This window comes from Manis javanica, chromosome 1 (genome assembly GCF_040802235.1).
Source record: "Manis javanica isolate MJ-LG chromosome 1, MJ_LKY, whole genome shotgun sequence".
NCBI classification, from domain to species: Eukaryota; Metazoa; Chordata; class Mammalia; order Pholidota; family Manidae; genus Manis; species Manis javanica.
In genome coordinates this window covers 98889783-98911404 of record NC_133156.1, presented here as the reverse complement: position 1 = coordinate 98911404, position 21622 = coordinate 98889783, and the positions used below count along the sequence as shown (strand labels likewise).

Here is a 21622-nt window from a genome sequence, read left to right as displayed (position 1 = left end):
AAATAGGAGGATGTGATAAGATAGTGATAGGAATACTTTAAATTGGATGGTAAAAGAGGATCTTGTTGAGCAGGTGACACTTAAGGTGAGCTTTGAATGGGCAGAAGGAGCAGCATTCTGGAAGAAGAGCTCCTAGGCAAAGAATGGTTTGCAGAAAGGCCCTGAGGTAGAAATGATATGTGTGATGCTGAAAGAAGGCGAGGGTCGTGGAGCACATGGAGAAGGGAGAACAGGTAGGAGGTGTGGTTAGAAAGGTATGTGGGGCCCAGATCATGTAGCACCTTTTTGACCCTAGTAAGACATTTGGATTCAAGAGGCCCCTGGAGGGTGTTAAAGAAGGGATGTGCTAATATTTGTTCATTTTTGAAATTCAAAGAATAAAGGGGGAAGTGTGGAGTCAGGAGGATCAGTTAGGAAATTACAATAATAGTAGCCCAGGCAAAAGTTGCTGATGGTTGACCAGAGTGGTGGTGGAGATGGGGAGAAGTGGACTGTTTAGGGATGTGTCCTGGAGACTAACTGTGCCTCTTTATACTAATTTGTGTCACAAATGAAGTGCGTGACTTTTGTATGACTTTAATATCTTTGGACCTCAACTTTACCCTTGTTAAAATGAGGGCAACTTGAATTCCACTTGTATCAGTCTAAGTTTTACAACAGCCAGTTGTAAAATATAACAAGGAGAAGAGGATTTTACTCATATAATAGCGTACATTATAGTATATATGAAAAAAAGTGAATGTGTTATTGAGAGAAAGCAATGTAACTTGAATAAATAGACATGCCTTGCTTATTCCTGGAAGGAACAATTCATTCAAATTGTATAGCTATTAATTCTTTCAAATTATTCTAATGATGTAACAATTTTAACTGTAAATCCTTTTTTTTGCAAACTGACAGAATAATTCTTAAATGCATTTAAATGAATAAACAGTTGGTAATAATGGAAGGAAAATTGCCCTCTGAGACATAAATATGACTTATGAAGCTATAATACCTAAAATAGATAATAGTGGCATAAGAATCAGGAGAAAAGTCTATGGAATAGAGTAATAATTCCAGAAATGAATGTTAAGTATATATAAAGTTTTAGTATTTTTTAGTATAAAATATTTTAGTATAAATACTTTATAAGTATAATATATTTTAGTATAAAATAGTAATTACAAATGAGTAATGGATTTATAGATCATTTAGTAATTGGTGTTTGGAAGTTTGGTTTAATAAATTGTAAGAAAGTACATCTTATACCAAGAAATGCTAAGTAAACTAAACATTTAAATGTAAAAAATACTTTGAGGTGCAAGAAGAAAATTTAGGTATTTTTACAACCTTCAAATGGAGATTCTTTTTAAGGATGATGCCAACAACAGAAACCAAAAACGAAAAGAAAAATTTTAAGTTCTTTGCAATGAAGAAAACCTAAAAATTAAAAATAAGTGAAGAAATTGGGAGAAATATGTTTGACACCTTTTTTTTGCAAATGATTACTATATAATGAGCCCTGAAAGAAAAATGAGTTATGGACATCAGTAGATATTTCACAAAAGAATTAACACTAATAACAAAAAAGATGAAAATGTTCCACTCCAGTACTATTAAGGAAGAACAAATAAAAGATCAATGAGATCTTATTATTTCCCTTTTCATGTTGGTAACGTCCTGAGGAAGAGGATGTTCTTTAATACATTGCTAATGGGAATGAAAACTCACAGTTCCCAAGGCAATTTTGCAATATATGAAACAATGTATATCATATTTCTAGGAATTTATTTTAAAGATACAAGGATGTGTGTAAAAAGTCAGCTATTAGAATATTCATCAGAGTATTCTGTAAGAAAATCAAAATGTCCACAGAGGATTGATTATATGCATTATGCAGTAGGGATACCAGTGGAAAATAATCATTAAATAGGATATGGTAGAAATATATTTATTGATGTAAAAGACCTCCACAATGTATATCAAATGAAAATACAAACTTCATACCATGGTATGTTCAACACGAGCTCCACCCATTTTTGTTAAATTGTGGGTGTACATACAATGTATCTTTGTAGAAGAGACTTTGTTGTCTCTGAGCAAGTGTGATAATAATTGGTGTTCTTCTCCTTTTTACATTCTAATTAAAAAGTTTCTATCATGGCCATATTTTAAAGCACTATAGCTAAGGGCATGGGCTCTGGGTGCAGATGGACCTGTGCGCATTTACCAAATGTCCTTTGACACTGGTTAACTAACTAAACCTCAGGTTTCCACCTATAAAATATACATCATAATAATACCTACCCAATAGATGGCTGTGATATATAATGCATAAAAAGTGCATAGCATGTTTTTGTCACAGCTATTTCTGTCATTTACTTATATTTATTTTTTACTGTTGATATTTTATCTATAATAAAAAATACCCTTTTAAATAGAAGGATTGATTACACAATTCAGTGAAGACTGGATAAACATCAGCTCCTCTTGGAGGTTCGAAACCTATAGATTAATTTTTTTAATTCTCATCTCTCCCAGACGTTATCTCTGGATTGCATAATGCAAGCTGCCACCAGCCAAAGCAAGATACTTACCACTCCTTGATGGACTTATAAAACCACCTTGACATTACTGTTTCTTGATATAATCTCTGAGAGTCCCACATGCTTTACAGCTTCAGTTGGTCAACTGTGAAACTACTTGATTTTAGAGGGGAAAAATAGACTAAGATTAGTACTTGAAAACACCCCTAAGTAGTCCTGATGTTTCCCTAAGTCATGGAAAAGCAAAATAGAGCATATTAAAGCAATAGTGAGAGCCCTTTACAGGTTCGATTTGGTGTAAAGGTTTGTGCTACATACACATGTGCATGTGATACCCTCTGAAATTTGCCCAGAAAGAGGTGGGGGGCCAGTCTGTGTAGTATTAATCACTAAAGGTGTCTTTGTTCAGACCTATGGTCATGCCATGCATGTTTCAAGAAGTATTTTCCAAAGCATATTATCTCTTAGACTTCTCTTCAGTTACAATACAGTTGTCTGTGACTTTAGATAAGCAAGGATTAATTACACCTTAGATGAGTGTTTAATTATTGTTAAACTCTTGATTCCTTTTTTTTCTTTCTCTCTTGCTCAATTACTTCTTCCTCTTTATCTGTGAAGCACATTCATCAAAACTGTTATGAATTTTGCATCCAGGGATGAGTAGACTTAACAATTGTAAGGAGTGCTTTATCCAGCCTTTTTTCATATTTTTGATATATAAATACATTTGTCCATAGGAAGACTGGAGGGAGTGGTAGGATGCTGTGAGTTCCAGCATCACTTTGTAATGTTAGGGAATATCCCCAGAATTTTTTTAAGTGGCTTTCCATCTAGTCCTTTATGCTATGAGTTCAGAAAGCAGATAAATCCCTGGAACTGGCTGATGGAATTTTTTTCCGTGAGGCATTCATTGGAGTTACAAAGGAAGAGCTGAATCTAATAAGATATATGCAGTCTGACAAGTGGCTCATTTAACTTAATGTGGAAAAATATAAAATAATGGGAACTAGGTCAAAAATGGCAAAAAGGATTAGAGCTTAAATAGAGACAGGCTTCCAGACAATGAAGGGAAGAGGATCTGGCAATAATAGTGTCTGTATAACCTGGCCCATCAGCTTCATGTCTGGTAGTAATTAGGAGGCCAAAGGAATACTTCAATGAATCAGTTGAGGACAAGAATGGAAAAGAAAAAGGGTTAATAGGCTCTGTGGAACTGCATGGCCTTACAGAGGAAGGGGAAGGCTTGCAGGAAGCAGTCCTCTGAGTTAGGAGGAAACAGCAGGGTAACCTCCTTTGTGGGTGGCTGGGTGATTGACACATAGGAGAAGAGCAGAAAGAGTAGTAGATGACAATAGTGGTGAGAGGTGCACCAGGTTTCTTATTACAATGATCTGTTGTGAATTCAGGTGCCACCACCCCATGACATCTTCAGGTTCTCCAGTTTGCCCCTCTGGGTTTTGTGGCCCATCTGTCACTGCTGATTTCCATCCTTCTCCTTGAAATTAGACTTCAAGAAGAAATCACTTATTTAGTAGGGTCCTTCTTTGTTAGGACCCCTCCATCTTACCAAACATCCTGCTACTGAGTCTTTTCTCTTCCAGCCTCCTGCCTCACAGAGAGGCCAAGCACATTCAGACATAACAGCCTTTTGGACTTTAGCACTGAGTTCTTCAAGATTTGCCAGTCTGTTCCATTATTTAGCCAGGACTCATACCAGCTGGGTTTAAGAGTGCAGCTGGATGTCTTTCAAGGCTCTTCTGAGCTTCAGCTGCAGTGTATTTTTTTTTGTGTTTGTCTGCATTAGGGATGCCAGTTCATGCTGGGAAACTGAGCAGGAATCCTTTCTCTTCTATTTGCTCCACAGAACACCATGCGCAAGGAGGTGTCCAGTCCACACTCTAGTCAGGACTGCTACAGAGGCAGGGGAATGAACTGTGCAAGAAGAACCATAGGCACAAATAGGCCTGCTGAGCTCTAGAATCTGAATTCAGACGGGCTCTTCTCTGGCATTTGAAACAAACACAATATCCCAGGAGGATAGGAAAAGCACAGTCCACATGATGCCTTTATTGAGGAAATCCTCAGCAGGGGTGGGGTGAGGCTCTGAGATATGAGAGGAAATATCAAAGAGCCGAGCTGTGCAAGGTCCATACTAAAGGAGGGGAATTAATTCTCATTGGTCACCTGAGATGCCTCTGGTGTCCTCTACCAAGAAGGACTTAGACATTGGTTTACAAATACTTATCTTTATTGTAAACAATCAAGTTGTTTACATGGACATTGTCTCCTAATAGTACTGCTCCACAGTTTGGTGCCTAGTTATGGGACAGCAAACAAGGTGATTTGGAGATTTGCTTCATATATGTCTTTCAGGACACTTCCTAGCTACCAAGATATATCTATGCAAGCTCTGCTATTCCTCTGAAAACTGAAGTTAATTCACTCAATCAGAAATAAGCATTGCTTGGCTTGTGGAGAAGTATAGCCTTGAATAAAACAGACATAATTTCTTGACATCAAGACTTATACATTCTTGTAAGTAGTTAGGGAATACACAAAATAAGGTATTAGTTATAGACTATGATACACAGTGATCAGTGTTATATAAAAAACAGGGGTGTGGGAGGTGGGGTGCATTTAATCGTCTTGAAATATCCAGATATCTGGTAATACGCAAACAATTTGGATGTCTGGGTGATTATTTCCAGTTATCTTGTAGGTATTCAGTTTCTCTGAATAATAATATTCTTTGATTTATGTGGTGCATTATAATTTTCAAAGTCCTTTCATGTCCATTATTTCCATAGACTGTGCCTCTGCCAGTTTCATGTAGATAAGCAATTTTCTCTGTTCAGGCATGGATTTGAAATGTGTTAAACTTGGACTTTACAATATATCTAGGTGACTTACTGAAAAAATGTTCCTTTCCATCTTGTGAATGTCCTACCGTGAATTTCCTCAGGAAGCCAAAGAGCGAGACATCTCCCCAGTGGCTGGGTGGACTCAGAGCAGCTCTGGAATGAGGAGAGGTCCTGGAACACATCAGCATGTCAGTGCTCTGCTACACTGCCTGGCATATTTATGGGAATTTTTCATTCCTTGCCCACGTATGTAAATCATATAAGTGACAGAGAACCCTGGTAACCATCACAGTCACTATGTAGGGACACCCCACAGGTGGGGTCATGCCCAGACCCTAGCACCCCATCTCCAGCTCAGCTGCTCATTTCTCTTTGGTGGTCCTGCTTGCACATCAAGGTCATCTCGTCTAAATGAAGCTCATCTTCCTCTGTCTGCCCCTTCCAACCTGGCTTCTTCTCTTGAGTCTTAAATCTGAGGATTTCTTAGATGCCCTCTTTCACTTCCACACAGACTTAGAAACCTGCCCAGTCTTCCTGTCCTTTCCTCTACTCTCCTCCAGGCCAGTTCAGGACTTGTGAACTCTGAATGAATGACTGAGTAGTCACAATGCTCTCTTTCCTGGTCACTTCATTTTCATGTTCAGGTTCGACATTTTTTTCAGCCTCACATCCTTTGTGAGTGTAAACTTCAGGCTCTGAGCAGTCTGAAAATTCTTTGCGCTTTGTTCTGTGCATTTGTTTGTAGCCCCTTCCATGGGTCTCCAATGAGAAGAATCAGCCTCCTTCTCTTTGCCAGCTCTAAATCTCACTTATCCATCAAGTTTTTGCTCAAATGCAGCCTCCTCAAAGATAAGCTTGCCAGATGAAATACAGGATGCTGAGTTAAATATGCATTTCAGATAAACAAATACATTTTTACTGTAAGTCTTTCTTAAATATTGCATGGGACATACTTATACTAAAAAATTGTTCACTGTTTATCTGAAAATCAAATTTAACTGGGCATCCTGTATGTTAATTTGCAGAATCCGGCAACTCTACTCCAAAAAGTCTAATCTGGCTACTCTGACTTCTGTATTTCCCAGAGCTTGATGTCCAGGAAGACCTATTGCACTTCACTTACTATGTAAACTTTTTACAAGATTGTGGAGTGTAACTAGTAAATTAAAGACTAGCACTATTTGCATTCTTTAACTCAGCAATTACTGAAAACCTACTATATGCCAGGAAGCATGTAAGGCAATATGGATAAAAGGATAAAAATAGCCCCTGTTCTCATTAGTACGTGGCCAGAGCAGCAGGTCCTGCCTGCATACAAGTACAGCACAGCCTTTGGTGGCCAATATACTTGCTATAGGGTGACTTCTTGCAGGAACTGGGTCTTGAAGGGTAACTAGGTGTAGGGGAGGCAGCAAGAAGGTCTTTCTAGGTAGAGAGAGAAAGATGTGCAGAGGCCCAGGGGAGGGAGAGATTCGGCTGTGACAAGGACGTTGGACAAGATCATCATTGTCTGAGGGAGAATGTGTCATATAAGATTACATATGTTGTGTCTGGAGGTCTGGTTATTAAACATTAACCAGCACACCACTGAAGAGGTTCAGCGAGTAAACAAAACCCAGATCATGAAAATTTTGTATGTTTTGCTCAGGAGGCTGAGCTTTACCCTGGAAGCTGTGGAGAAACACTGAACCATTTAGGAAGTGGTACACTCAGATGTGTATTTCCAGAAGATAACTCAGAATGATTTCAGGGGTCAAGACTGGAAACAGACAAATTTGGAGGCAGCTACACTGTTTCAGCCTAGATTTGCAGAGTGGTGGGATTAGGGAATGGACACATGTGAGATAATGCTAAGAGCTTAAAATCAATAGGACCTGTGGCCAGATAGGATATGTAGGGTGATGGAGGAGGAGAAATGAACATTTCTGGCTTGGGCATCTGCAGGGGTGGCAGAGATATTCATTAAGGTAGAGGGTACAGGAAGCAAACCTTTGGGGTGGGGATTAGGAGGAGATCCTTCTGAAGGTGTTTTGTCTCACACTTGGCATTTATTATATTTGGCTGCCTTTCGTTGCTTATCTTTGCATGAGGTGTCTCCTCTCCCCAGGTGGGCTCTGATCCTTTGAGGTCCTGGACCATGGTAACCAACCTGGCTATGCTTGTTATGACTCCCTGCAAGTTCACCTCACCAAACACGGAGCTCCATGAGCCCTGAGCTAAGTATGTCAGCAGCTGCGACCAATATGGTCTGCACAGTCAAGCATGGCAGGAGCTTTGAGCCAGGACACAATTCATTCTGAAGATGTGTTTCCTCTGTGAGGGCAGCTGAACACCCGGGGTGACCTTGCCCCCTTCGGGAGGGAAGACCCTGTCTTACAGTGGCAGCAAGAGGCTGCAGGTCAGTGGGTGATGACCGGCCCTCAGAGACCCTGCTCGCTCTCTGCAGAACTCGATAAATCCTTCTACAGGGAGTAATTCCCTCAGGATCAAGAGAGCCCTCTGCATTCCTGAAATGAGGGAAGGCAGAATGTACAGGGATTTCTGAGAAAAGTGTGGAGAGAGCATGATCCCTGGGTGTTACTATGCAGCAGAGAAGGACGTTTTTTTTCTCCTCTGAATGGTGTTCTTTGCTCTCGAGTTAACTCATGCACTGGATTTGATCCAAGTACATTTTGTTTCTTGATTTTCAGCCAGGCTTCTCTCAGTTGTGGTGCATTCTCTTCTTTGCTCTCCTCCTTTCCGCATCCCCTTCTCTCTTTTTATAATTATTTCAACTTCATGTGACTGAACTGATGCAGAGGAAAACCTCCCGGCTTAGGTAGGGCTTCCACTGGAGTGAGGGCAGAGGGGCTCTGAATGGCCAGCCCCTCACCCAGCGATGGCTGCACAGGAAGATCTGTCTGAGAGCAGCTGAAGCAGAACGCGTTTGAACTCTGCCCCTGCCGAATGATTCCCAGATGTGTCAACTCCAGCCTCCCTCTGTTCTCTGACTGTAGCCCTGCCAACATACATCTGCAGATTTCTAGTGCACAGGAAACATGAAAGAGTATCTTTTACAACATCTGCTCTCTTTCCCCAGCTCTCTCCGTCTTCTCTGACTTTGCCCTATATTTCATCTCCCGCCTTAAACAAAGTCATTAAGGAATCACTGCACCACTCTCCTTGGCCGCAGAGGCAGCTCGTCTGTCTTCCCCCAGTTCTTGGCTCTCTGGACAGTTGACCAGCGCACCACTAGAATCACTAAAGTTGTATACTGGGCATGCTGCAGGAGAAAAGAACTGAGTTTTCTCCACTGGGCTTGTGCCAGTCTGCAAGCTGCAGAGGTTTCAGCCATGCGGAGGACAGAGCCCTGAAAGGTGAAAACCCAGGTCTCCATGAAATGTTTCCCTGCTGCACATCCTTGGAGAAGGTGAGGTCCGCTTTCAGAGTGACCTTTTTTCAGTGGATGTTCAGTTTCCTGGCACAAACAAGGCATGCTTCTGTACAGTTGGAAGTATTTATGTGCAGAATGAGTTCCTTGCCTCTTCCTATCTTCTGGGTTTTTTTTGCGTATCAGGAGGACAGAAGAGAACTTGATCTTCATGTAACTCAAAGAGAAAAAAGAGTGAGAGATCCTGTTAACAAAATAGAGCAGGAGATTTTTACCAAGATGCTCACTTTCACTAGGAAACAATTTGATTTCTGTATAAATAAATGCTTGACCTTTATTCTGCCCTTCATTCATAGGTATACCAAACTCTCTCCAGCTCCATCCCATGGGGCATGAAATGGAGCCAAGTGACAAAATATGGGAGAGGAACACAGGGTACATGATGAAAAGGGCCTTTGGGTTCAGGGGCCAGAGAGAGGAACAGTTACAGGTGGGAGGTCCCTGCCAACTGAGGCTTGTGCTGTAGGCATATAGGCCCACCTGGAAGGCAGTGCAGATCCCCAAGGTTAAAGAGAACTGCTCTTGATTATCTACCTGGAGCGAGCCTAGAAGGTGGCTTAATAGGCAACTCCCTGGACTCTGGGTAAGACTGCCCTGCCCTCCCATCTGAAGGGCTCAGTGGAGAGTGGGCAACATTACATTCTGCTTTAATAGTCCCAAGTACCTTAATCTCTGGCTGTCAGTTCAAGCCCTAAGATTTACTGGGTTATTGCCCTAGTAGCCTTCTTATTTGAAACAAGCAATTAAAAAACGAAACAAAAAACATGTCAGCCTCATACTTCAAGTGGAGCTTGTTTCAGAAAACAAGGGGAGGAGATAAAGCTGTCCATGGAAATCCTCTTCTTGCACCCATATCTTTCCATGCAGCTCCTCCAAAGACATTGGAACAATCCTGCAGCTACAGCAGCAACTTCCTAAAGAAGAGCAGACTCTGTAAACTCTTTCACATTTTCAAATAAGGGTGGGTGGGTAAAGAGTAAATAAGCCTTTGCTTCTGCATGAGAACTTGACCTTTGGTTAACTGGATAGCTCTGTTACTCTGGCAACTGCTTAAGGGTAGAATGCACGTCTATTTCCAGGCAACATTGCTGATGATAAAAATGATCCTTGACTGGTAAATTGTGTCTGAACTAGGAAGAACTATAAAGAACCATAAATTCCTGCTAAGGATATCATGCTTTAAGCTTCCCTAAGTGTGGTGACGTTTGTAACAGGTGTCCTGTGGGGGTGATGAAAGCTATGTCTAGGGAGTTGTTACAGGAGATACTGGCTACTCTGGGAGTGAGGATTTTAAGTCGAGTTAGCTTCCACACCCGTCCAGGGTAGATCTTATGCCTTGCGCCTGAGCTATTCCTGAGGAACAGTTAGTGCTGAATGGCTGTGCGGGCTGATGTATGGACTTTCACTGAGGGACTCCCCTGGTGCTGCCCTGATGAGGACCTGTGGTCCTGCCCTACATCCTTCTGATAGACCAGTGTGGCCTAGGATTATCTGATTATCTTGTGAGCATGTCTAGTTGAGGCTAAGAAGATTCTCTGTATAGAGAGTTTAAGTGATGTGTTCCTGTGGTATAGAGAGTTCCTGTTAATGTGTTACTCCTTTGTGGGGTAATCACCCTTACAAAAATGGAGTAGTGGATGGAGGACAAGCTTCAGGTGGCAGAAACCTGCTCAGTGTGCCTCAGATCACACCACTGGGCATATTCTGGCTTTAGAACTTTCACTCCCACCTCAAATGATGCCCAGGGAGAAAATAAGTAGTATCTGATTATCTTGCCAATGGGTTTCAGCCCTGGGCAAGTTCACTATGGATTCAATGTGACCAAAGAAATTGACAGCAAAACGTTCTTGGGGTGAAAGGGTTATACTCAACTTTATTTCCAGGTGGCAGGTCAGTCCCTAGAATCCCATTCACTCAGAGCAAGTCTGCATGCAGCAAGCTGGTCTCTGCCTCTGGGCCTCTCTGTCCACACAGCTATCCTGCACAGCCATTCTCTGGGCCTTTCTGCACACTCGTCCCACACAGCCATCCTCTGGGCCTCTGTCCTCGGCACTGCCACCCCTCCAGCCTCTGCTCTGCTCCCTTGCAGCCTTGCAGCCTTGCAGCCCTGCCACTGTGTTGTGCCCAGAGTACTAGGCAGAGCTCTTTATATATAGTCAAGAGCCATGTATTGCCCACAGGTGTGCAGTGAGCTAGTCAACCAGGGCCAGGTGAGAATCCTGGCCACAGGAACTCTCATTTTATCCACACTGATTTTGCTTTGCATGGATCTATTACACAAAACTGTTAGTACTATAAAGATTGCAAAGGCTTTCCACTTGGCCCTTCTTACCATAAAGGCTCTAAATTAAAAGTTGAAGGATCCAGTGTAAGGGGTTTCCATCTTCTAAGTTTATCTATCCCAATTATAAACACCATTACTGCAGAAACAACTCCTGGTTCCACCGTGAGGTAGACCTGGACCAGAATTTCATTTATCACCTGTCCTCCATACTTTCTTTTCTAACCAGAGAACAATAGTAGATGACACGTTTGATTTCTTGGTAGCAGTTTAAGGTTGAAACATCTTTGTATTTCCTTCCCCCCAGTGCACAGGTAGTCTGGTGAATGTCCATAGGTCCCTTTGGGAAAGGACTGGGAGAATGTTTGTTGTATATACCTATAATGGACTTGCAGGGATCTTTCTCAAGGAGACCCAGCCTCCCATTCAATCAGTGGGCTCTGGGTCTATGAATTAATTGAACTGGGAACCGGTGGAGGGCCAAGGATTTCCACTGTAGCATCTGACTTCAGCTTTCTGCCTTCTAGATTTTAAGTTCATTAAAAAAAAAGTCAGGAGATACTATACTGCTGTCTATTTATGTTTCTCCTCAGAATACTATGAGTTATATCAGACATCATCACAGGCTTGAAGCAAAGCAATGCCAGGTTGCACCTTTGAAAAGCTAATTATGATACAGTGCTTTTGCTGCAGCAATAGCTAGAGTTTGAGGTGGGAGTTGAGAAGATTTGAAAGAGAACACAGGTGTGTCTGATATACCTAGACTGGGGTCAGAGTCAGTGATGGTCTCAGGTGATTTCTACCTCTCAGCACTGTGTAGGCCCCTCGTCTTGAATCACTTGCTTCTAGCCAGTAGGATATGGCAGTGTTCAAGGGCTGTCTCTTCTGTGACTAGGTTACAAAAAAATGTGACTTCTGTCTTGCTATGTGTGGATAAAGTGAAGGTTCCTATGGCCAGGATTCTCACCTGGCCCTGGTTGGCTAGCTCATTACACACGTGCAGGCAATACTTCATTATTGACTCTATATAAGGAGCTCCACCCAGTGCTCTGGGCAACATGGTGGTACAGCTGTAAGGCTGCGGGAGAGCAGAGATGAGACTGGAATGGTGGCAGTGCCAAGGATGGAGACTGAGACAGCTGTGCGGGCAGAGAAGCCCAGAGGCAGAGACCGGCTTGCTGCATGCAGACTCACTCTGAGTGGATGAGATTCTAGTGACTGACCTGCCACTGTAGGAATAAAGTTGGGTATAAACCCTTTCACCTGAAGAACATTCTACTGTTGTTTCTTTTTTGGTCTCATTGAATCCACAGTGAACTTGCCTGGGGTTGAAACCCATTGGCAGGACACTAGGAAATCCTCTGTTTTGTTGACTTTCTTGAAGCAAGTTGCCGTGTTTGAGAGGTCCACATGGCAAGGAACTGAGAACAGCCTCCAACCCACAGCCAGCAAATAACTGAAGCCTTCAGTCCAGTAGCCCCAAGGAAGCCCTTGCCAACAGCCATGGAAGGGAGCTTAGAAGCAGAGCCTTCTGTAGTTAAACAAGACCCAGCCCTGACACTTTGATCGAAGCCTTGTGAGACAAGTCCATCTGAGACATGCCTTCATTCTTCACTCACAGAAACTGTAAGATTAAAAAAAAAAGTGTATTAAGGTGATAAGTTTTAGGGCAATTTGTTACTAGGATGACCAACAGCACCAGTTTACCTGGGACTATTCTAATGTTTTAGCACTGAAGTTCCTTTTTTTTGTGAGGTATAATTGACATATAACATTATATTAGTTTGAGGTTGACAGCAGAATGTGATATTTTTATACATTGCCAAATGATGGTCACAATAAGTCTAGTTAACATTTATCACCTTATGTAGTTACAAAGTTTTTATCTTGTGTTGAGCACTTTTAAGATTTACACTCTCAGCAACTTTCAAACATGCAGTACAGTATTATAAACTATACTCATCATGCTGTACATTACATCCCAAGACTTCCTTATGTTATAGCTGGAAGTTTATATCTTTTGATCCCCTTCACTCCCCTTCCCTACAACCAACAATCTAATTTTTTTATTTTGTTTTTTTTTTAGATTCCACATATAAGTGAGATCATATGGTGTTTGTCTTTCTTTGTCTGATATTTCACTTTGCATAATACCCTTGTGGTCCATCTATGTTATTGTAAATGGCAAGATTTTGTTCTTTTTATGGCTGACTAATATTGTATACATATACCACATTTTTTATACATTTATCCATTGATGGACATATCTTGGTCATTGTAAATAATGCTGAAATGAACATGGGGTGCAAAAATCTTTTTGAGTTTGTTTTTTTGTTTTCTTTGAGTAAATACCTAGAAGTGGAGTTGCTGGGTTATATGGTAGTTCTATTTTTAATTATTTGAGGAAACTCCATACTGTTTTCCATAGTGACTGCCCCAGTTTACATTCCCACCAGCAGCGCATGAGGGTTCCCTTCTCTCTACTTTGTCAATGCTTGCTTATTCTCATCTTTCTGATAATAAATATTCTGACTGACGTGAGGTTGCATCTCATCATGGTTTTGAGTTGCATTCCCTTGATGATTAGTGGGCTGTGCATCTTTTCATGTGTCTGTTGGCCATTTGTTGTATCTCCTTTGAAAAATGTTCAGATCCTCTGCCTATTTTTAATAGGATTTTTTTTTTTGCTATTGAGTTGTATGAGTTATTTATATATTCTGGGTATTAACTGCTTACCAGATACAGGATTCACAGATATTTTCTCCCATTTGGCAGGTTCCTCTTCACTTTGTTGATGGTGTCCTGGGTCGTGCTGAATGTTTAGGTCAGTCCTACTTGTTTATTTTTGCTGTTGTTGCTTTTGCTTTTTTGTGTCAGCCTCAAAAATCATTGTCAAGACCTATGTTGAGGAGCTTACTACCTTTATAAATTCTAGGGTAATTTGTTACTAGAATGCCCAACCACCCCGGCTCGCCTGGGACTGCTCTAGTTTTAGCAGTCAAAGTTCTGAGGTTCAGGGAACCTCGTAGTCCTGGACAAACTGGTGTGGTTGGCCAGTGTGTGTGTGACACAGCAATGGACAACTCATACACTGATGCATTTATTACTTCTCACTTAAGTGGGCTTTTTGGGATCTAAACAGTAAATTTCATCCAGAATTTTATTAGATATTACCAGATTTCCCTTTACAGAGGTTGTGTCCTTTTGTACTCCCATCTGCAATATGGGATTACCTGTTTCTCTGTGCTTTCCCAGCAGCTTGTTCCCATTATACATATATTTGGTTATTAATTTAATATTTGTGTAAGTAGAAGCTGACTTAAATTATCTTAAAGAAATGCACTTAAACATTAATACTTGTAGAATGAAAGTACATGATTTGTACTTCGTTGCACAAACTCATTTCACTGAATTCACAAAGAGAAATAGGTGAATCTGAGTCCTGTCATCCATCATGGGTGTGCGTGTGTGTCTTCCCTGACCTCCCTCCCCCCATAAGTTGGTTTCATGGGACTGACTGAACTTTCAATTTCGCATTCAGTCTAGCGCTCCATCCTGAGTGGAATTAGCCCAAATTACATGTTTAACTTCACTGCTGGACTAGGGTACCAAAGGAACCTGTGATGTGGTAGAGGAAAGAGAAGATGGAGGGTAGAATGGACCCCTTTGTGACTGCTAGAAGATTTGGCAGATCAAATGTCTATATTCTCAGGCAGTTAACTCAAAGGAATGAACATGGCTGGGTTAGGAATCGATGAACTGGTGAGTGTGTACTTTGCCTAAACAATCAACTTTAGCAGCCCTGTGGCCATGGAGGAATACAGGCCCAGTGTGACCATTACAGTTTCTCAAGGTAAACTGAAATTGCAGTTGAGAAAAGTATTTAATTGTGGCTCCTTAAAATAAAAAACACAGAATGCAGCAAAAACATATCTTTAAGCCAGCTGTAACCTGCAGGGTGTCAGTTTGGGGCTATGGGAATGTGCAGAAAGGGGAAATAATCATTTACTGAACACCTATGGGTCATTTTTTTTTTCAGTAATCCTAATGTGAATGTATTATTGAACTAATTTTCCTGATGAGGACACTGGAACTCAGGGAGGGTTAAGTAACTAGTCTAAGGTCATATAACAAAACTGTGGTAGTTCCATGCCCAAGTCTTTAGATGCCTGTATCTCTATTCTTTCCATCCTACCAAGCCAAGGTCATGTTCTCCATGGTGTGAATGATCTTTGTTTTCCCCAGAGAATGTTCCCAAGCTGAAATTAAAGGCAACTGAAGTGACTCCTTGTTCCCCTAAACTTTGTTCTCCAATAGCATAAAGTGAATGGATACCTTGTGTTTATATTGCTTGTGAAGTATCCTTGGGGTGGCTCTGTGAGGAGCATTCCGTGGAGCGTATGTACAGTGGCTGCCTTCCAACTGGAAGTGCATCCAGCAAAACTGTGATTTGATTTCCCTTGAACTGGCTTAAGCCCCTCTTTTAAGAAACATTTTGGGGGTGAGAGAAACTCAAATGAGAGTAAAATTAGATTAGGGTCCCAGTATGGACAAACGGCTCTGACTTATGTCCCATACCTGGAAGTGCTGTGGTCTTGGTTATTATGCCTTCTGCTCATAGTCTTTGCATATCCCCAGGTTACTCCTCCAGGACAGTCTGTGGGCTGGTGTGAGTGGAGGATCTGTGAAGTGGTGTGAATGGGGCTCTTGTAACAGAAACTAGGCTGTGAAGGTTCAGGGGCAATCAGTTACACCAGCTGCTGGCCACCTGAAGAGGCTCTTTTGTTACATCATTCTTATTTTTATCATTTGTTCTAGCTTTTCTTTTATAAATTCTGCTTTAACCACTTCAATCAGAAATACTCCCTATTTTTCTCCCCCTGCATTTTAGTTTTTCTTTTTCAAGGTTATGTAATTTGCATCTCTATACCTGTTTTGTAGATTTAATTTTGTTTTTGGTGATTGAGAGAAAAGTGTCTGAATTCTTTACAGTGCAAAAAAGTCAGGCTCTACAAAATATAAAATTAACATAGCTTAGGTAGGAAGTGTTCTGCTGCTCTTTGAGCACATCGAGTATCAATATAAGAGGGTGAGGGAAGTTAATTTGGCTGCGGAGGTAACTTGTTGCTGATTTGGAACAAGTAACAGCTGGATACGTTTTTCATTCAGTTCTATGGACACAGAGGGTGTGATTTACAACTTGTACACTTCTACTTGTTTTCAGTTTAACTGAAAAAGAAAAGAGCAAAGATTAGTGTACTAAAGTAATAGAAATCTCCTATGAGATCAGCGAATTTATTCTCAAAAAGCTAACCTGGGAGAGAAATCAAGCTATCAACTTTTCATTTTTAACTTTCTCTGTCTAGTTTTCAGTATCATTTTAAAAATTGATTAGCTCCTTGGATCAGTTAGGAATTGTCTTTGAACAATTAAGAATTCTGCTACTAATAGAAACTCAGAATAGTAGTGGCTTTAACAAAATAAGGCCCTTTATTTTCCTTTGATGTAGAAGAGAAAAGCAAGCAATTTAGAACTCAGAGGCTCCATGGTCATTAGGAACCCAGGATCCTTCTCTCTTTTTTTTCCCCTTCATCCTTAGTGTGTGGCTTCTATGTTCAAGGTTACCTTACTGTCAAGAGATGGTTGCTGGAGCTCCCTCTACCACTTCTGCCTTATAGACATGAGGAAGAAGGAAAAGAGGTGAGTAGAGATGCCTGCATCCCAGTTGAGTGAACTCTTTTGAAGACGTTTCCTTAAAATGTTCTCCAGTGACTTATGCTTAAATCTTGTTGGTTGCCTGTATCTATAAATGAGGTTTGGAAATGTGTTGGGAACACTGCAGTGTCTGACTGTGGAAGAAGGGAGAATGGTGTTGGGTGGACACGTAGCAGCCTCTGCTGCAGTTTCTGTGCTTCTGTTTCTCCCTCTGGGCAGGGCCAGCATGCAGATGTTACTGTGAGGGGTTGGGGAATGGTCTTAGCCATAGGTACCTGGATGGGACCCGCGGTTGAGAGACAACTCACTTTTCCAGGCCACATGGAGAGGGTAAGGTAAGGAGTCTAGTGCCAGGTCTTTCTGGCCTTAAGGGGTCTGAACTTTGAATTTGGATATTATGCTGCTACCTGGTTGGCAATAAAGTGGGAATGTAGAGAAGAGAAAAGAGATGATAGAATTTTTTCAAAGGTTAGGTCAGAATAATGTCATAAAAATAGGAGCCTTTTGTGTATTGCTTCTTTCACTTAAAGTCATATTTTGAGATTCTTCCATTTTGTTACATGTATCAGTAGTTCCTTTTTCATGGCTGAACAATATTCCTACACATGATGTACCATAATTGATCCATCTCCCAGTTGATATTCACTTGGGTTGTTTACAGTTTTTGACAATTATGAAAAAAGATACTATAAACATTTGTTTATAGTTTTCTGTGTGAACATGTACTTTGATTTCCTTTGAATAAATACCTAGGAATGGGTGTTGCTGGGTTGTATGGGAAATGTTGGCATAACTTTGTAAGAAACTGCCAGTTTTCCAAAGTGACTATGCCAGTTTTTAATGCCCGCTGGCAATGTGTGAGTGTTCCAGGGCTCTGCATCCATGTCAGCCCCTGGTAATGCCAGTATTTTGTTTGTTTACATTCTAATAGGTGTGTTGTGACATCTCAATATTTCCTTAAGGCCTATTTCCCTAATGACTAATGGTTGTAAGAGTCATTTTATGTGCTTATTTGCCATATGCATCCTTTTGATGACGTGTCTCTTCAAATCTTTTGCCCATTTTAAATAAAGATTGATATCTTGTTAAGTTATGAGTTCTGGTATTCAGAATACCAGTCCATTAACAGATATGCATTTTTTGCATACTTTCTTACAGTATGTGGCTTCTCTTCTCATTTTCACAACTGTGTTTTATGCAGCAGAAACTTTTAATTTTGGTGAAGCCCAATTTATCAATTTTTTTCTTTTATAGTTCATTTTTTTTGTGTCCTATCAAAGGAATCATTGTCCAACCCAATGGTTCAAATAAATTGTGTTTTTATCTAGAAATGTTATAGAATTGGGATTTTATACTTAGATTTTTGTATGATGGCTTAAGGTATGGATTGAGGTTCATTTTTTGCATATGTATGCAAAATTTTCCAGCATCACTTGTTGAAAATCCTTTCTTCTTGACACCTTTGTGAAAATCAATTGACCATGTGTGTCCATCTATTTATGGACTCTCTTATTCTTGTATGTGTTTTTAATCCTTTCACCTGTATCATACTATCTTGATCATTGTAGCTTCATAAAGAGTCTTGGAATTAGATGTTAAGAGCTCTCTCTTGTGAAATAATAGAACTACCCACACACCCACTCTTACACACACACACATGTATATATACATATATTGGTTTCTAGCACAGAGCTCCTAATACCCTTGTAATTCTCTAAGTGAGTAGAGCACTGGGAATGTTTTGTTCTAATATTTTGTCAGTGACCCTGGTTCCTGATCTGAGCCCCTAAATCCCTTGGAATTTCCTGGGTGATATGAGTGTCTTTTGTTCCAGTGAGGCAACTCTGGGTAGATTCCCAGATGACTTCTGGATGGGGTCTGGTCACCAGAAAGACTGAGCCATGATTAGAAGCTTGGAATTTTCAGTCCTTCTCCATTCTCCAGAGAAGGGTTAGAAATGGAGTTAATGATCAATTATGCATGCATGATGGAGCCTCCATAAAATCTCCAACACATGGGGTTCTGAGGGATTCCAAGTTGGTGAACATACGCTGGTGCTGGGATTGTGGTGTGCCGGGGAGGGTGTGGGAGTTCTGCTCCCTGCCCAAATACCTTGTCCTATGTATCTCTTCCATCCGGATGTTCTTCTGTATAGTTCATCATACCATTTTATAATAAATTGATAAACATAAGTATTTCTATGAGTTTCGTGAGCCATTTTAGCAAATCATCAAACCCAAGGAGGGAGTTGTGGAAACTGCTAACATATAGCTGGTTGGTCAGAAGTGCAGGTGGTAGCCTGGGACATGCCATTGGCATCTGATATGGGGGTGAGGATGGGACTCAAGTCTTGTGGGGCTGAACCCTTAATCTAAGGAATCTAGTGCTGTCTTTAGGTGGATCAATAGTATCAGAATTGAGTTAAATTGTAAGACACTCAGCTAGTGTTGCACATCTGGTGCCAGACGTAGTGTGAGTAAAGGAGAAATGCAGAAGAAATGAGGTTTTCAAAACACCCATCTTTTATTTTTCAAAAGTGTTTTAGCTTTTTAAGATTGGTTGTTTTCCATGTAACTTTTAGAATCAGCTTGTCAATTTCTTCAAATAAGCTTCTGGGGTTTTCACTTGGGTGTGCAATGAATTTACACCTTAATTTGGAGAGAACTGCCATCTTAACATTATTGAGTCTTCCAATTTCTGAACACATTTAAGCTGTTAATTATTGAGGTCTTATAAGTCTACTTAACAAATTCGATTTATAATTCGTTTTTTATTTATAGAAATTGTAATTTTTAAAGATGTTAGCCTTGTATTTTGAAACCTTGCTAAATTTACTTACTAGTTCTAGCAGCCTGTTTTTTTTTCAAAATCTTTTAAGATTTTCTATGTAGATAATCATACCTGGATGTAGAGGCAGGTTTATTTCTTCTATTACAGTCTAGATGCCTTTTATTTCTTTTGCAGTGTTATTGCACTGGCTAGTACCTCTAGTAAGATATTGAGTAGAAGTGGAAAGAATGGACATTCTTGCTTTATTCACAATTTTAGTCAAAAAGCATTCATTCCTTCAACATTAAGTATGCTATTAGGTGTAGGATTTTCTATAGATAGTCTTTATCAGTATGAGGAAGTTTCCTTTCAATTCTTAATTTGCTGAGAGTTTTTATCATGAATGGGCATTGAATTTTATCAGTTCCATTCCTGTCTGTTGAGATGATAAGGTTTTTGTTCCTTAATCTGCCAATATGATGTATTGTATTGATAAATTTTTTAATGTTGAGCCATCTTTTCCTTCCTGGGATAACTTCCACATGGTGATGGTCATTATTCTATCCATATATTGTTCAATTTGTTCATATTAAGGATATTTACATCTCTGTTCATACATCTCTGTTCTTGAAATATATTAGTCTGTAGTTTTCTGATAATATCTATTTTTGGTTCTGGTATCAGAGTAATGTTGTTCTTAACTCACCATTACTGATTCTACTTATTAAGTATTCTCAAAGTGACTTTTGTATTTTATTTTATTCCCCATCCCCATTAATTTAAGTATATTTAAATATATCATTAGGACCATCCTCACTAAGTGACTAAGCTTTCTTCTCTGAATGACTATTAAACATTTACCACAAGCATGCTGAAAATATGAAGTGTCATCTATCTGCCTATCAATCAGCCCTAACTTCCTAAAAATGTTGATAGCAGGACAGAATGGTGTAGTGGGAAGAGCAGTGTTTGCGTGAGAATTTGGAATGGCCGTCCTTGTTTTACTTCTGCCTTCCTATCTGCCAGTATTTACTGGATGAATTCTGTATTCTAGCAACAGTGTTCAGGTAACTTTGTACACTTTGTCTCAGTGTTTCTTGTACCATCTATATAAGGAGTTCATATTTTTCCACTCAAAGATGAGGAAATTGAGGCTTAGTGGAATTAACTAGCTTTTCCCAAATAATACAGCAGGGATTTGAAGCAAGTTTGCTCCATCCATTATATTGATCTTCCTCCACAGCAGCGTCAAGCCCTTTAAGACACAGAGGGCCCCTTCACCTGACCCCAGTGACTTCTGACCACATTGTTTTCTCAGTGCTGCAATCCTCAGGAGTCCTGGCCTAACTTTCCCTACAGCACCTTCTTGCTGGTGCTCAGTGACATGGAAAAAGGTCCTGGTATGGGCAAAGTTGTATAGCAGATGGCAGCATCCTCACCTTTTTGTACCAGTTTCCTCTTTTAGACCCAGAAGGTGTAGCTCCCTTCTAGTGAGGCGGGGGTGGGAAATGCCTGTGGGCTGGTAGAGCTTATGAGCATGTAAAGTACTTAGCGAAGACCCCTGTCCCCACACACTTTAGGTCACATTAGGGACAGAGAACCAGGGGCAGGAAGTGGCAGAGATGGAAGAATGAAGTAGCTAAAAGGTATGCAGCAGCTCAGTGGGTGGAAAAGGGCGAGTGAGGGGGTGTGTCTGAGTGACAGGAGCATTCAGTGGGTCTCCTTCCCCTAGGTCTCTTTTATGCAGAGTGTGTAGCTCAGAGGGTGTGGAGCATCTTTCCTGGCACTCTGAGATGTGCCTGTTATGATTTCCTTCCACAAGGTAAGTTAATGGAGCCCTAATAGGTAGAAGGCATTTGTGGGAAAAGGCCACGATTTAGGAAACAGTGGCTGTGGAGCAGGGTATCCGTGGGGGTTTGGAAAGCTGAGGAGGCAGAACTGCTCATGGAGGCTCCCTCGTTTCTGCATTCTGCAGTTCCTGTGCTTCTTTCTGAAGAGCTGCCTTGATCATATTCATGGGGCCTGTTCATCTCAGACC

The 21622-nt window shown here is 40.7% G+C and overlaps 1 long non-coding RNA gene across 4 annotated transcripts in view; it reads left to right on the top strand.

The window, feature by feature from the left end:
* Positions 1-21622, top strand: part of LOC108384545 (uncharacterized) — a 758195-nt gene that overhangs the window by 28957 nt on the left and 707616 nt on the right. The window contains exon 3 of one of the 4 annotated variants that reach the window (XR_012130752.1): positions 13876-13924. The exons of the other annotated variants lie outside the window; for them this stretch is intronic. This is a non-coding gene — a long non-coding RNA (uncharacterized lncRNA). The remainder of the gene's footprint in view (positions 1-13875; positions 13925-21622) is intronic. 4 annotated transcript variants of the gene reach the window in all.